This window comes from Ambystoma mexicanum, chromosome 11 (genome assembly GCF_040938575.1).
Source record: "Ambystoma mexicanum isolate Mex_15411 chromosome 11, UKY_AmexF1_1, whole genome shotgun sequence".
Taxonomy (NCBI): Eukaryota; Metazoa; Chordata; class Amphibia; order Caudata; family Ambystomatidae; genus Ambystoma; species Ambystoma mexicanum.
In genome coordinates this window covers 735,643,547-735,658,239 of record NC_090934.1, presented here as the reverse complement: position 1 = coordinate 735,658,239, position 14,693 = coordinate 735,643,547, and the positions used below count along the sequence as shown (strand labels likewise).

The 14,693-nt window shown below is 43.8% G+C and overlaps 1 long non-coding RNA gene across 1 annotated transcript in view; it reads left to right on the top strand.

The window, feature by feature from the left end:
* LOC138504770 (uncharacterized) overlaps window positions 1-14,693 on the top strand; it is a 145,666-nt gene that overhangs the window by 65,113 nt on the left and 65,860 nt on the right. The window contains exon 2 of the long non-coding RNA XR_011279959.1: window positions 3,462-3,569. This is a non-coding gene — a long non-coding RNA (uncharacterized lncRNA). The remainder of the gene's footprint in view (window positions 1-3,461; window positions 3,570-14,693) is intronic.

The window sequence follows — 14,693 nt, the reverse complement described above, 5'->3', positions numbered from 1 at the left end:
TGATAATATGTTATTGTATAGCACTTACGCTTAAGCTCTTTTTTTATATAAAACAAATATGCATACAATATTACCCAACCTGTGTTGGTACTCATTTATTGACCTAAGATCCCATATCTGCTGGCCCTTCTAGCTGTAGATTTAGAAAAGGCGTTCGACTCAGTGGGGTGGGATGCCCTATGGGAAATCATGAGATGGATGAATTTCGGGCATGGCTTCACATCTTGGGTTAAACTTTTCTATGACTCTCCTGAAGCAACCATGAAAGTAAATGGTAGATCATCTAGAATGTTCCCGCTGGGTCGTGAAACCAGACAGGGCTGCCCCTTCTCGCCCCTATTTTTCCTTCTTGCTATTGAACCACTGGCGATTAGACTTAGAACAGATGAGAATTGGTCTGGATTCACCTGACCGGGAAGGGGGGGGGATCGAGTCTCGATATACGCGGGCGATCTCCTCATCTACCTCAGCAACCCTGTGGTCTCCTGCCCGATTCGGTCCGAAAGCCTTCAGGAATACCAGAACTTTGGGAGCCTCTGGGTGAACAAACAGAAAACAGTGTACTTCCTGATCCAGGGGGCAGACGCTGCAATCCCCAAACCTTGTCCATATGCCGTTTCAATCCTGGGCTTCAATTATTTAGGTATACGTATTAGTCCAACTCTGGACGATTTCCTCCGGCTCAACCTACAACCAGTGGTAGATAGATTTTCAAAGGATGTCTCCCACTGGCAGTACCTCCCACTATCTTTATTGGGCAGGGCGGCGATGTTTAAAATGATGACGCTTCCAAGACTTTTATACATCCTACAGAATGCTCCACTCCCCATCCCCCTCAAAACCTTTGTAACAATTGACAGGACCCTACGGACACTGCTTTGGGGGTGGGGGGCCAACCCAGAATTGCTCTTAAGAAGCTGCAACGCTTGGTGTGGGAGGACGGTATAGAACTGCCAAACATTCACACCTACTACTGGGCCTCGCAAACGGGAGTGGTGAATGATTGGTTACACAGTGGCCCTACACTCCCGCACATCCGCACAGAATTGGGCGTTACGAACTCCATCTCCCCCCTCTAGACTCTATACGCAGACGATGAGTGTGTCGGGATTACCAAGAATGACGCTCCATATCCGCCTTATTTGGGGAGGCACACCGGCACATTGGATGGGAAGCAAAACCAACGCTGAGTCAGCCCCTATGGCATAACGCATACCTCCCTGAAATACGAAGAATGGGATACTTTGGGAATTGGGCGAAGCACAACATATGCACATTAGCAAACATAGTCCAAGAGAGGCGCCTTCTGGATTTTGCGACTCTGAAGGGGAAATATGGCTTGGACCGCTTTAGACACATACAACTCACTCACGCCATGAATGCCCAATTCCCGAACCTAGCTGATATACCTACCTGCTCCCCCCTAGAGACTAATGTTCTCCCGGACCGCATCCCTTCCAAGGTTACCTCCATGCTTTACTAGGCCCTTATCCCCTTTGGTACCACGGAACTCACTAGATTGAACGAAAAATGGGACCTGGGCAAGCTTGAAGCGGATGAATGGGTCGATGCATTGATGTTTCCCAGGACATAGGTATTGACGCTGTGCTACGGCTGATACAGCTTAGAATTCTACACCAGTCATACTACTCCCGAACGATGTTGGCTAAATGGGGTGGGACGGATGAAGGGGAATGTCTATGATGCAAAAGAAGAGAAGGCACCTTTTTCCACATGATCTGGGACTGTGACGTATTACAGACCTTCTCGGAGGAATGCATCGGCAGGGTCTCAAGGACATTGGGGTCCCCGGTTCCAAGAGACCTGAAATTAATATTACTGGGTATTTGGGGAGAGATGGATTTTACCAAACATGAAAAATCGTTCCTAGCAGTGACACTGGGGGCAGGGAAGCGATTGACTGCTGCTACATGGGGCTCTGCAGAGACATTGTGCATAAACCGATGGTCCAACAAGGTAAGCAGATGTGCATCCATTGAACGACACATCTACAAAGCGAGAGGTTGCCCCAAAAAATTTCAGAAAATCTGGGGTAAATGGGTGGACAATTGTTAAGCCCACCCCGGATCTCTAACAAACTTCCCAAATGAACTCAGTGACCCTCGCTGAGGGGGAATCCCCCTCCCAGCCCCGGCGCTGAGGATTTTGGTGCTATTAAGAAACGTTCACGATTGATAATACGTATTGCACATCTTCTGAACCTTGCTGCTTGTTCATGTTCATGTTTATATTGTTTTTGCTATAAAATCCAACAAACAGTGTTATTTAAAAAAAAAATTATACTCTGATTTGCTTATTGGAGAATGCGGCATGGCCAAACCCCATGGCCAATGGATTTGGACACTGCCTTTGGAGACTGGCTATGACTGCAAGCCATGAGCACTGGCCATTGGTTACATTATTAGGCTATAGTGGACACTGAGGTAGGATGCAGGGTAGGTGCAGTGAATAATAGGGGTGGTTTGGTTTGGTTGGGCTGGGGTCATGGTTGAGCCTTATGCCATAGTCAATTGAACAAACATTTGCATCCCCAGCATGCGCTGCTGATAGCGACATACATAAGTATGTGTTGCAAAAATATATGTTTCTTAAAAGAGGTTTATAGTTCTTTCATATATGTGAAAAGAGGAATTATTAATAACTTATGCACAGTGATGTAACACCATGAAACATTTTCACTTATAAAAACCTACTAAATTGACAGAAAACAATGTGTTAAAGGGATGTTGCGGTTAAGATGCATCCCACTCTTGGGACTCCTCTGCTCCAGTAGTTATCCAGTCGTGTGCCACCTTGACATCCTTTGTCATTTCCCTCCTGGGTTCTCATCAGCACTTGCCCATCCATACTGCCCCTTCTATTTATGCAGTTCTCTCACTGCACAATGCATATGTGCATTTATAGCAGCACTTTGTACAATTTCTTTGTATAATTAAGGGAAATGCAGATGCAAAAGATTTGTAGAAGGTTGTTAAGTGGCAGTTGGTGTGTGGAAGCTTAATATGGTCATAGTGTTGTATGTACAGTTTTTGGAAGTGATTGGTGGATGGATGTGTGACTGTTTGAAAGCAGACATTGAGTGAGTGTTACAAATATAACATTTAAAAAGGGTAGAAGGGATGCCCTGTGCAATGGTGTGCACGTGCCATCTGGGTCGTTTAATGATTCATGGCCTGGAAAGGGGACTTTGGAAACCACAGATAGTTATAAAGGTCCATCGATTATGGTCCTTATTGTATACAATTGTCCATTATTCCCATTAGCATAACAGAAAATGCTAATGGGAATGTTGGAGAATCTTATTGAGTCTAACTAGTTTACTAAGAAATGTAAAGTAGATGATTTTTTTGTTCTATTTTTGAACTGTGAAAGGTGGTTCCTTAAGGAACCTTTTTTGGTGTTTTTTTTATTTGTTCTTTTTGTTCTTTTTTTTTTTGCAGGAGAGGTCAGAAAGTAAGGTGGGCATGGAAATGAGTGAAGAGGCACCAACCACAAATATGAAGGGACAGGTGGAAAGGGGAAGATGTTGACCATGTGTTACATCTAAGGTAGGACAGTGTTTCTCATGCTCCTTGATTACAGCTTCAAAAACACTTCAAAATTGCTCCCCCCTGCAGACTGGTGGGTTGCAGTAAATACAGAGTACTGTTGTCATCGAAAAGATATGGATCAACAGTCTCTTTTATCGCTTGCAAGGTAGCTGGTGGGAGTTTCCGTCCCACAGAAGTAGGCTGTGTGGTTACAGAATTGGTTGAGGAAGATGAGGTGGAGGAAGACAGCCTACTACTTGCTAAGTAAGGAACAACCTTTCTGAAAGCATTGCAGTGGTTGGATGTTGTGAGGAGGCGCATGGAGTGTAGCGGAATTTAAAGACACGGCATGCTCCAGACCAGGGCTCTCTTCAATGGTAAGGGATGTGGCGCACAATAAAAACTCTTTTGAATTTATGAATTTGGGTTCAGCTTTGAGAAGGCAGCCAACCCGTCTCACACCCCCCTTAACATGCCCCCTTTGTCGCAATGGACCATGAACCAGGCCGGTGTGTAAAAATTGAATATCTATTTATTTTTAAATTCAAATGAAATTCAAACAGACTTAATATCGGATAGCAATCCCCAAATGGGTGATAATTTACACAGCAAAATGATGGGGTACAATTAATTTACTTTCTAACATTAGACACATCAATGCAGAATTGAATGAAAGCAAGATTACTTTTCGGATAGTATTTTCAAATAGCACCACAGTTAGGCATTCCCCCTGCAACACTCCCTCACACCCCGGTTAACCATATTTTGTGTGGGTGGAGAGGAGTAGCAAGGAGTCAGGTTTACTATGCAAAAATCAGATTGAAAAATCCAACCTACCATCCCTGAATAGGAGGCAAAAATCGGATTGAGCTTCCTTGAAAAATGAGCAAAATGGCACTGGGAATTACTGAATGGTTATTTTACATGTGCAGTTGAACGGATAAGAGAAGAATGTGTGTGGCTGTACTAAAGAAACAAGAAAACTGACAAGCTGCAAGGCAAATTACTACACAACGGGCATACATTTTAGAAAATCGACTTTGGGAAGGAAAAATAGTGCAGCAAAATCGCACATGTCAGCATTGCAATTTCTTGGTTTTACAGGTTTAAAATAGACAAACAACTTCAGAAATGGGATTAACAATTGGAAATCGGTTTAAATGCTAAGGTACAGATTCCACATCCAAGCAAATGCTGGATTAGACTACTACGCTAAGTGCTCCGGCCTACTTTGCTTACTATCCCAACTTGTACTGGTTGCCAATATTACCACAACTGAAATCCTCATCATAATATGATTACTACTGTGCACAACCCTTGCACCTTTAGCATACTATTCATACTCAACCTCCTAACGTGTCTAGCTGAATATTCTCTACCTGACGCACGAGCCCCTTTAAGCCTGACCAAAATGTCGACTGGCTCACTTTCCATTGGACAAGTCAGACACTCCACATTTGGCACACTTCCAAGTAATCCTTGTATCTCCAGGAATTCCAGACTCTGATCTAGATTAACTAAATTTTTCGAACCCCTCCCCAGATCTATGTCCATGGCAAATAAGAAAACCAACCTTCCTAATAGCCAGAAGGCCATTAGCGATAACCCCATCATTACCAGCCCATGCCATCATGCTAAGAAGCTCCATAAGGCGTCCATACCTAAGAAAGTAGACGCAGCTACCACCTCTACCTATGCTATGGCCTCTACAGTCTCACACCCCCTCAAAGGAGCTCTAATAAATGCTAGGTCCCTAGTTGCCCACGCCACAGACACTTCTGACCTGATATTGACAGACAACCTGGATTTTCTCACCATCACCGAGTCATGGCTACACGAAGTGGCAGGACCCATGCTATTGCTAGAAGTCCCTAACGGTTACACAATACTTAGACAGGACAGAGAAAAGGCACGAGGTGGAGGTATCGCCATTATCTCAAAATCCAGTCTATCCATGAGACTCTCTCCCTCCCAAATCTCCCAATCTTGCGAAATCCTCACAGCCAAACTTGCACTAGCCAACTCCCAGACTCTTACTACTCACTTAATCTATAGACCTCCTGGCCCAATCGGGACGTTTGAGGAGGGCATCAACAACTTACTCTCCAATAATCTCAAAACTACTTCTCAAATACTTCTGTTAGGTGACTTTAAGCTGGGCTTTAATGACCCACTAGATAAATATGCCACAGCCACCTCCAACATTCTGTCCGAACTTGGCCTATCCCAAAAAGTTAGTGAACCCACTCATAACAAAGGGAGAACCCTTGACTGGGTGGCAGACTACAACTGCACCACCAACATCACGGCCATCGCTCCACAAATCTGGATGGGCCACTTCCTCCTGTCCTTTGCACTCTCAACCACAAGACCACTCCCACTAGGTACGCCTACATCCCCACCCTGCCTTACATGAAACAAAAAGAGCATCACAGCAGACAAAGTGATCCCGCCATCCTCCCCACCCTCAACTCGCTTGCTGACAACTTAAATCCAGCCACACTCGTCAACGTGTATAATAAAATTATGCAAGCTTCACTTGACATTATTGCCCCTATGAAACTCAGACCTAGCAAGCCCAAAACTAACTTGAACAAGTGGTGCACACCACAGTTAAAGGACCTAAGACAAGTAAAAAGGAGATGTGAAACCTCTTGGAGATTACTCCCGTCAGAAGTTAACAGAACCAAACTAAAGTAAATTTCACCCCAAAACAAAAAGGAAATCTGCCTAGCCAAACAGAATTCCTACAATAAACGTATCTCCAACGCCAACTCAAGTATGAAGGAATTACTTATCATCCTTAAGGAACTAGAGTCTCCACTCCCTGCTCCTGACATCTGTACTAAAGATAAAAGCTGGTGCTCAGATATACAACAGGCACTCTCTAACAAAGTAACCACCCTTCAAAACAAAATAGCATTAACAAAAGGCTCCCTCAATCCCTGATCTCATCGTAATAACACAACTCCCGATCTCCACCTTAAGGACTCACTACCCGACTCCCTTGCCCGATTCAACTTCACCAAAACCTCTACCGTTGAGGTAGAAAAAGTTATTCTCTCTCTCAAGCTTTCTAACTGCCAGGGCGACCTCTGGCCGGTCCAGCTTATAAAAGATGCTGCAAGAGATCTTGCCCCTTTCATTTCCAAACTTATCAATGCCTCATTTGCTTCCAGCATTATACCCACCAACCTCAAACAATCTTGAGTGCTCCCACTGCTAAAAAAGCAAACCTTCGATCCACTCATACCTACCAACTACCGTCCTATTACAACAGTACCCTTTCTGCTAAAGTGACTTGACAAGGTTGCCTACCTTCAAATCCAAAAATATTTGGAACTCCACAAACTCTTAAGAGTGCAACAATCAGGCTTCCACCACCCCCGACACGGAACTGAGACCGTCCTCATCGACCTAAAGATCCAAGTCAATGAGTTAAGAGACAAAGGGAAAACAGCCCTCCTCCTGCTGCTTGATCTGTCGGCTGCATTTCACCTCGTGGACCACAAGGTCTATGCAGCCACCTAGACTCAGCCGCCCACTTTTCTAAAGAGGCCATACTATGGATTGAGACTTTCTTGAGCGACAGGACTATGAGGGTCTTCTCCCCCTCTGCAGCAGCAGACCCTATGCCCATCATGTGTGGAGTACCCAATGGCTCGTGTGTCTCCCTTACATTATACAATATATTCAACAAGCCCCTTTTCGATGATCTGGACCATCTTGGTATCACCTACACTAAGCATGCAGATGATACTCCGATTCTCCTCCCACTTTCCGGGGATTACGTTAAGGATTTGGCCTTGGTGAATAGTGTATCTCATCATCAAGGCATGGATGGCGACCCACGGTCTCTGCCTGAATGATGATAAACTGAGCTTATCATCCTGGGTGCACTGACCAACTTCAAGAAATTAGGCCAGGAGTACTCATCCTTCTTAATCGACAGTAACCTCATCAAGGTGGCCAAGGAGGTAAAGACCCTTGAGATTTACCTTGATCCCTCTCTTTCCTTCGTCAAACAAGTGAAATCAATGGCCTCTGCCACTGCCTACTCTTGTAAGCTCATCAGAACTGGCAAACCCTTTCTCTCTGATGACAACTGTATTATCCTGGCCAGAGCCCTTATACTCTCAAGGTTAGACTATTGTAATGCCCTGTGCATCGGCGCCAATAAATCAACCATCCAGAGGATACAAATCCTCCAAAACAATGCCCTGAGAGCGGCACTTGGTGTGCCTAAAAGATCACATATATCCGTGATTAGACGCCAAAAGAATTGGCTCTCAACTCACAACAAAATCCAGCTAAAAACTGCATCCATTACCTACAAAGCACTGAACAATGCGGCCACTAGCAACCTCACGAATAGATTTCATAGGAGAACAGAGACCTGCTCATGTTTGACTTACATTCCTGTACCATGCCCATACTGTACTTGTATGCTCTAGACTTATGTACTGTATCCATTTATTGCATATATTCTCCGTGTTGTACTCATTGATTTATCTATTTCCTGTATCCGTACTATTCCTGCTTACACTCTGTAACCTTTGTACCTAATCCTTGCATATCCTTAATTGCTGCACCCTGATACCTTCGGGTCTGGAGCGCATACCAAATGATTAAACAAACAAACAAAGGCACATAACAGGTATGATACTACAGTGAAAGGATGACTCTGGATGGGTGACAGTATGGGATTCTTGATAGGGAGAGAAAATCGGACTTTATAATGAAAGCAGTTACCTGGGCAAAATCGGTTTTAAGAGGAAAATGACAAGTTCTACTGAGACTATATTTAAGTAGCAATATTATCAATGAAGAAAACTGCCAGCGAAAAGATTAATTTGCAATTTTAACCCAGTCACGCTGTGTGCCTCTTTATATGGGGAATTAATTAATTCCAAATAGTAGTATAGACTTATACAACGGACTGAAATGATTTGGAAAGAATGGCGCTAACCCATGGAGATTAATATGGATTTTCCTAAAGACAGGATACACAGAGGATTCTGACAATTTAAGAATTTACTAGGGTATTTATAGGATTTCTATGGGATTGGACATAATACAAGGTATCAAAGCACTGGATGCAGTTTTTTGGTTACTGGGGAAGGGTGATACTTACAAAAAGCACTTGAATGGGGTAGTTTTGACAGGCAACCGGGTCTGTGTACAGCGAGGCAAAATCTGGTCACTGCGCAGCTCCGAGCTCTCCTGGAAGGGGACAGCTGGGCCTAGTCTGGTCAATGTGGACAGCGGGGTACAACATCTGGGCAATGTGTGGTCACTGGACTTTTCCAAAGGTATCAGCAGCCTTTCCCCCTTGCCCTCAGAATTTTGGGGATTTTAGTAGGGTTTTTAATTCTGGATAGATGGTTCTGCCTGTTGTAGGAGGCTCTGCCAGGATAAGAGGTTCTGGCCTTGCTCTGGAGTCTGGAATCTTGCAGGGTGAATGTTAAATGTCTGGATCTCTGGATTTTGCGGGTTGGATTTTTTGAATGTTGGATTTTTTTTCAATGTCGTTAATTTTGAATGTCTCCTCCTTATATAGGCTGCATGACATCAGAGGATTTTTACTATGTGGGCAGGACTAAGCTGGACATACCTCTAAGATCGGATAGGTCCACCTGAGGTGGCCGCTGCCTCCCTGTAAGCAGATTGGACAGAAGGAAGTGACTCAGTTTTAGTGTGTGTGTTTTAATTAGGTGATTTGGTATACCACAGTTACTTTTGCCAAAACCAGTTATGAAACAAATCCCTCATATTTATAAACGTCACCCTTATAAAAATTAGATAGGCAAATAACATATTTCACATGGAGCATACTATTCAAAACTCCAAGCTTGTATGATGCTGTTTAGTCCTTCTGGCAATCTTTCACAATTTCTATGGCAAATATCTCCCCTAAAAATCTACAAATGCGTACACTGAAGCTTATCAATGTAGGACATATTTGCATTTAACTTCCATAATCGTGTCATGTATGCTTTTTCCAGAAATGTCACTCTACTGCCGTTTGCGCACCCCACATGCTAGAAAGAGCCACATCGTCTTATTTTAATGACGTAAAATTTACATTCAAGCTGTCAAAATCTCACATTACTGCGTTTTCATATCACCGAAATGTTTTAATGCAAAATGTCTTTTGATTCTCATGGGCCGGCTTTGTTCTCAAAAGTGGGCAGTCTTCCCAACCCCCCGCAAATGTCAGATTTGCCCAGAAGTTGCCATGGATTCTAATTTGATCCTAGGCAGTTGAAGCTGAGTAGAGGTGTCAGAGGAATTCACACTTCAGTGACAGGGCTGTCCATTGTCCCATGCTGCAGCAATGCTGCTCAGTCTGATGAAGGTGCCACTTTTCACACCTCTGGGCCTTTCATGTGTAAAGGAACTTCCTTTGTCATGGGGCTGCTGGCACATTAGAAGTGCCTGCCTTTGCAAATACTGGTTTGACAGCAATTTCTGGGCCTAGCCATGATGTTGATGTTCTTTTTGTGGGAACAAATAAACTACGCAGAGTGCCATTTACTTATATTTTGGCAGATTTTCTTCCCGACATATTTAGTTTTGTTTCAGGGCATGTTACAGTATTATTTCCATTGAGCTTGTACAATATCAACTCACTGCTTTGAAGAGCAGTTCAACACAGGCTCATTTTACTTTCCCTCGTCATTTACAAATGCGATTTTCCTCGCATCTTTATTCTGAACATTTCCATAGCTCTGGCCAATTTCTAATAGACAGGAAATTTGTTCAAAACAAGGTTTCTTTACAACTAACATATGCAAAGGGAGATAGTTTTGACTGTGTTACTTTGTTGCAAGAATAAACACTTGCTGAACAGACTGAAACAAATTTCTCTGCTCTTTCACAGATTTCACTTGACACACAATGCCTTTCAGGGAGGAATGGGCCTCCTGTGATGGTGTTCATCCTGAAGATAGATGGGCATGAATGTGTTTCACTGTAACCAAACTGTGTAATGTTGAAAAGATGGAAATAGCCCCAGTGCAAAGTCATTTTAAACGCAGAACATTTTCTTTTTCAGTGGGAAGTTTTAAGCTGGGAGCATAACAGCGCTGCCTTCAAATTCTTTTCTTTGGTGCACATGAAGAAAATAAATGCAGCCATTCTCGGGGTGTTCCATGTTCTATCTCACCCCATATGTGCTCAGCAGAGACGGCGCAGCCATTATTTTCGTAACTGCTAAAAGCGCAGTTTTGATGCAAGGGAATTATGTGCTCAGCAGACACAGTGCAACCATTATTTTTGTAACTGCTGAAAATGCAGTTTGGTGATGTAGGGGAGATCTGCTGGGCTGGTAAATCTACCACACAGGAGGTAGTCCCATAGGAGTACTGTCCAGGTAGTCTGCGACTGAGACAGTGCATTTCACTTTGGTAGCTTGAGCCTTTGGTACATTCCCAACATTGGTAAAAAGCTGCCACACCCATGATTCTCTCTGGGTGCTAGAGGTAGGCACTTCCTCATCTTCTTGGTCCCCTTCATTGTCTTTTGAAGTACTGCACTTTTTTTGTTGTGTAGGTCCTCTAGCTGGTGTTGGTGGCTTTTAGGGAGGAGGGATGACAATAGCTGATGCCATTTTTAAGATAAATATCACTTTTGGTGATATTCTTCCAAGTATGTGCTGTGTGCTAGATTGTTAATGGATAATAAGTAAGAATATGTGTAGATGCTGTCCAAGGGTAAATGTTGACCTTCAAAGTTCCTAGATGAGCTGAAAAATGCAGTTTTGAACTGTTCACGAAGCTCAGACCCATTTGGGAAGTTGCGTCATCATGCCGTGCGCGAGCGTGTGGTCACTTGACACTGTCCGGATAGTCCACAATGGCGTCAGACGTTCACAGACATCGACAAACACAAAAACAGTGGAAAAAGTTGCAAAAAGTGTATACAAGTGTTCAAAATGATGCTAGAAGGTAGGGAATGGCAGAGTGTTAGGGTGAAACTTTGTAAATTGGACAAAAATATTTCTATATGTGGATAAGTATGTTATTAGTAAGTTGTAAGAAATGAGTGTGCACTGGTAAAAACCCATGAAATTCCCTGAAAAAGCTTTGTTAAAGGGACATCATGGTTAAGTTGCACTAATAAAAGCCTATGAAATTCACTGAAATAACTTTGTTAAAGGGACATTATGGTTAAGTTTCACTAATAAAAACCTATGAAATTCGATGAAAAATCTTTGTTAAAGGGACGTTATGGTTACAAGGAAAACCGAAAACACCAGCTATTCACCAGTTATGGTAAGCTAAGCAACCATAACCTGCGCCATCACCGTGCACTGCTAAGACTAACACCTAGGACATGAAAGACAACATCACAATTGATGACATTACATATTAAATTAATTTTAGTAATAAACAGTCCCTACAAGGGGTTGCGTTTATAATGTTGGAAACAAAATGTTAGGATTGATTGGGAAACCTATCATGAACTACTTAATGTATTAAAGAATGTACTCATGTAAACAAATCATTATATTCTAGTGTTGTTGTTAGTAGAGGAACCTAATCATGCATACATATAAGCAATGGTTGCAGCATGCACCATAGATGTACAATATTTTTAATCTGGTAATTTCCAATAGTAAAATAATAAATGCTACCTTATGAGAATTTTGAGTAATGTTAAACATTACCCTTGGGGGTCTTCAACACCTGTGCATGCTGTACCTCTGATTTGTACCGCTCCCTGGAAGTTTTTCAAGGGTGGCAACCTTCTCCATAATGGCACTCTTAACTCTTGCTCAGCTGTTAAACACTCTTCCGACATATGCCACCTTCTGGAGGATCTTGATCTCGATGTCCTCGGTCTCACCTTGGTGCGGTAGGAGACATTCTCCTCTCATTTAATAGCTTATTATTCGTCGGATGCATGCAAATCCTGTGACGGATATATTTTCTGCACTTCTAATCCATTTTCCTCATGGCTTCTTCCTCTTTTTGCTAGTTATGCACTAATGCTTTACTAGCTTGTGTAGTATTTTTGTGTGCCTGTTTCTCTCTGCTTCTAAGACGTTGCATTGCTTCCTTCCTCCAATCCCTAACAATGTCAAATGCTGCCGGTCTCGCTTTCTTTTGCAACAGCACAGTTTTTTAGATACCCAAATCTAGCTATCCCAAAACTCCCCATTTTCGTCCACTGAAGTTCTGATTTATGTCTGGTTTGACGATGCCAAATAGTTCTTCCGAGAGAGGGGCGCTTGCTACTTTTGTCAAATAGTATTAAACACTACAGCCCCTATACCGTATTTCACAAACATATCATATGCCATCGATCCTGTCGGTGGCGCCGGTTGAGCATGTTCCAAATCATTCAATTGTCTTCCCCTACAACAAAGCGTTGCCCAACAGGATGACAATTTACTAAAACCAGACTAAACAAGCATTTCCACCAGGCCTATATTTGAAGGCATTGAAATGAAATCAAAACAACATCAGGCAGAGCACTGTCGGTTTGAAACAGACTCACCTGATTCCAAAGCGAGATCTCTCATCATATCAATTGAACACGTATGTGGCTGGCCGTCTTCCCAAGAAGCCTCTAGACAGAATCTCTTGCCGCCAGGACTTCTAGGCGAAACGTGGCGTCCGGAGATCGTAAGCAGCAGACTGCAGAGGAGTCACATCTCAAGATGTGCAGGGGCCCCTGATACTCCGATCTCAGTACATTCACTCCGTCCTCGCCAAGCGATGGGTCCTGGTCGTAAGAGCCCACGTTCCGGGTGCCATTCTGTTAATCCGAAAATGGGAGGCTACTGTAAAACAATGAAGACACGCTAGTCACGAGGAACAAAGGTATAAACAACATTTTATTCATCCTCGAGCACGGACTGACTTTTGCATATGAATGGTATACAAGCATGTTAGGGAGAATTCTATGTAAAGGCTAATTTCCCAAACCTAGTGAGTCCCCCAGCAGCTTTGCTGGATTTTTGGGGTTTATTTCTTTCTCCTGCTAAGAGTGAGACTCTTTTCCTCCCACTCTTAGAAATGATTTGAGGTGTTCCTTTGACTTGGTATGTGTTTTATGGGCTATGGGGTCCTTTACCCCATAGGGCTTCATGTGTTTTTGGTATGTGGGTTAGACAGCACCCTCCGTGCAGTAACACAGGGGTGTCGTAGCAACCCCCAAACATAGACTCCATACCCTGGGACTGACTAGTGTCTCCCAGGGCATGTAAAGTCACCATTCGCTTTACTAGTCTCAAATTGTGAACAGAACCAGTACAAACCATCCTATTGTGGACGTACTGGTCGGGGCAATTCGATTGCCCCGGGGTCTGTTGTTCGAGGGGGCACTGTCCAGTCCCCCCCGTCCGAGTTTTGGCTGGTGGCAGTGGATACTACTTTTTGTATTCGACCGTGAATATATTCCTATGGGATTTTCCCATTGTTCGAGGCTACCACTTTTTAAAATAGCCTCGAACATACCGCCGGTTTATTAAATGAATATAAATTCACCGGTTGGTATTTTTTGCCGAAACTTGGTTCCAAAATGGCGTTTGTGTTCGCTTCTGTGACTCCAACCCAAGTCGAGCCCTTTGTTCCACTTTTTGGCGGGCTTCTCCACAGAAGCCTCCAAAAGTGGTGCCACTCTGTCTGGGTACCACAGAGGGTGTGGGAGGGGGTTTAGGCACCCTGGACTGAGTTGCCTCGGCAACTCAAGTCACACTCTTGTGTTATTGGCCCAAGTGGCGTGCCGCCCGGCTCACCACTTAGCATGTTTGAGTGACAGCTAGGCTGAATGAATGGGGGTTTTCTGCATAAAAGCAGGGCTTTGGGGACTGGAACTTCAGAAGTCACCACAGGACCTAAAGAATCAGAGGAGGGAGAAGCCGAGCCGACCTGCAACGACGACACCACCGGTGGAGCCCTGCTGAACCGTCTCACCACTTTTCCCGACGACAGAGGAGATCTCCAGTCCGGAGAGTCTTCTTCCTTTGACTGGTGGGGATAACCAGTTTGCCCGTCTTTTCGCCTTCCTGCACCATCTCGTGGCCGCCTTGCCCGTGCCAAGCACCCCAGCAACCGGAATACCATGGTTTACCACTACCGTGAAGAAAAGGGTGGTACCTTGTAACCGGGAAACTCTGCGGCTGGTTTCTTC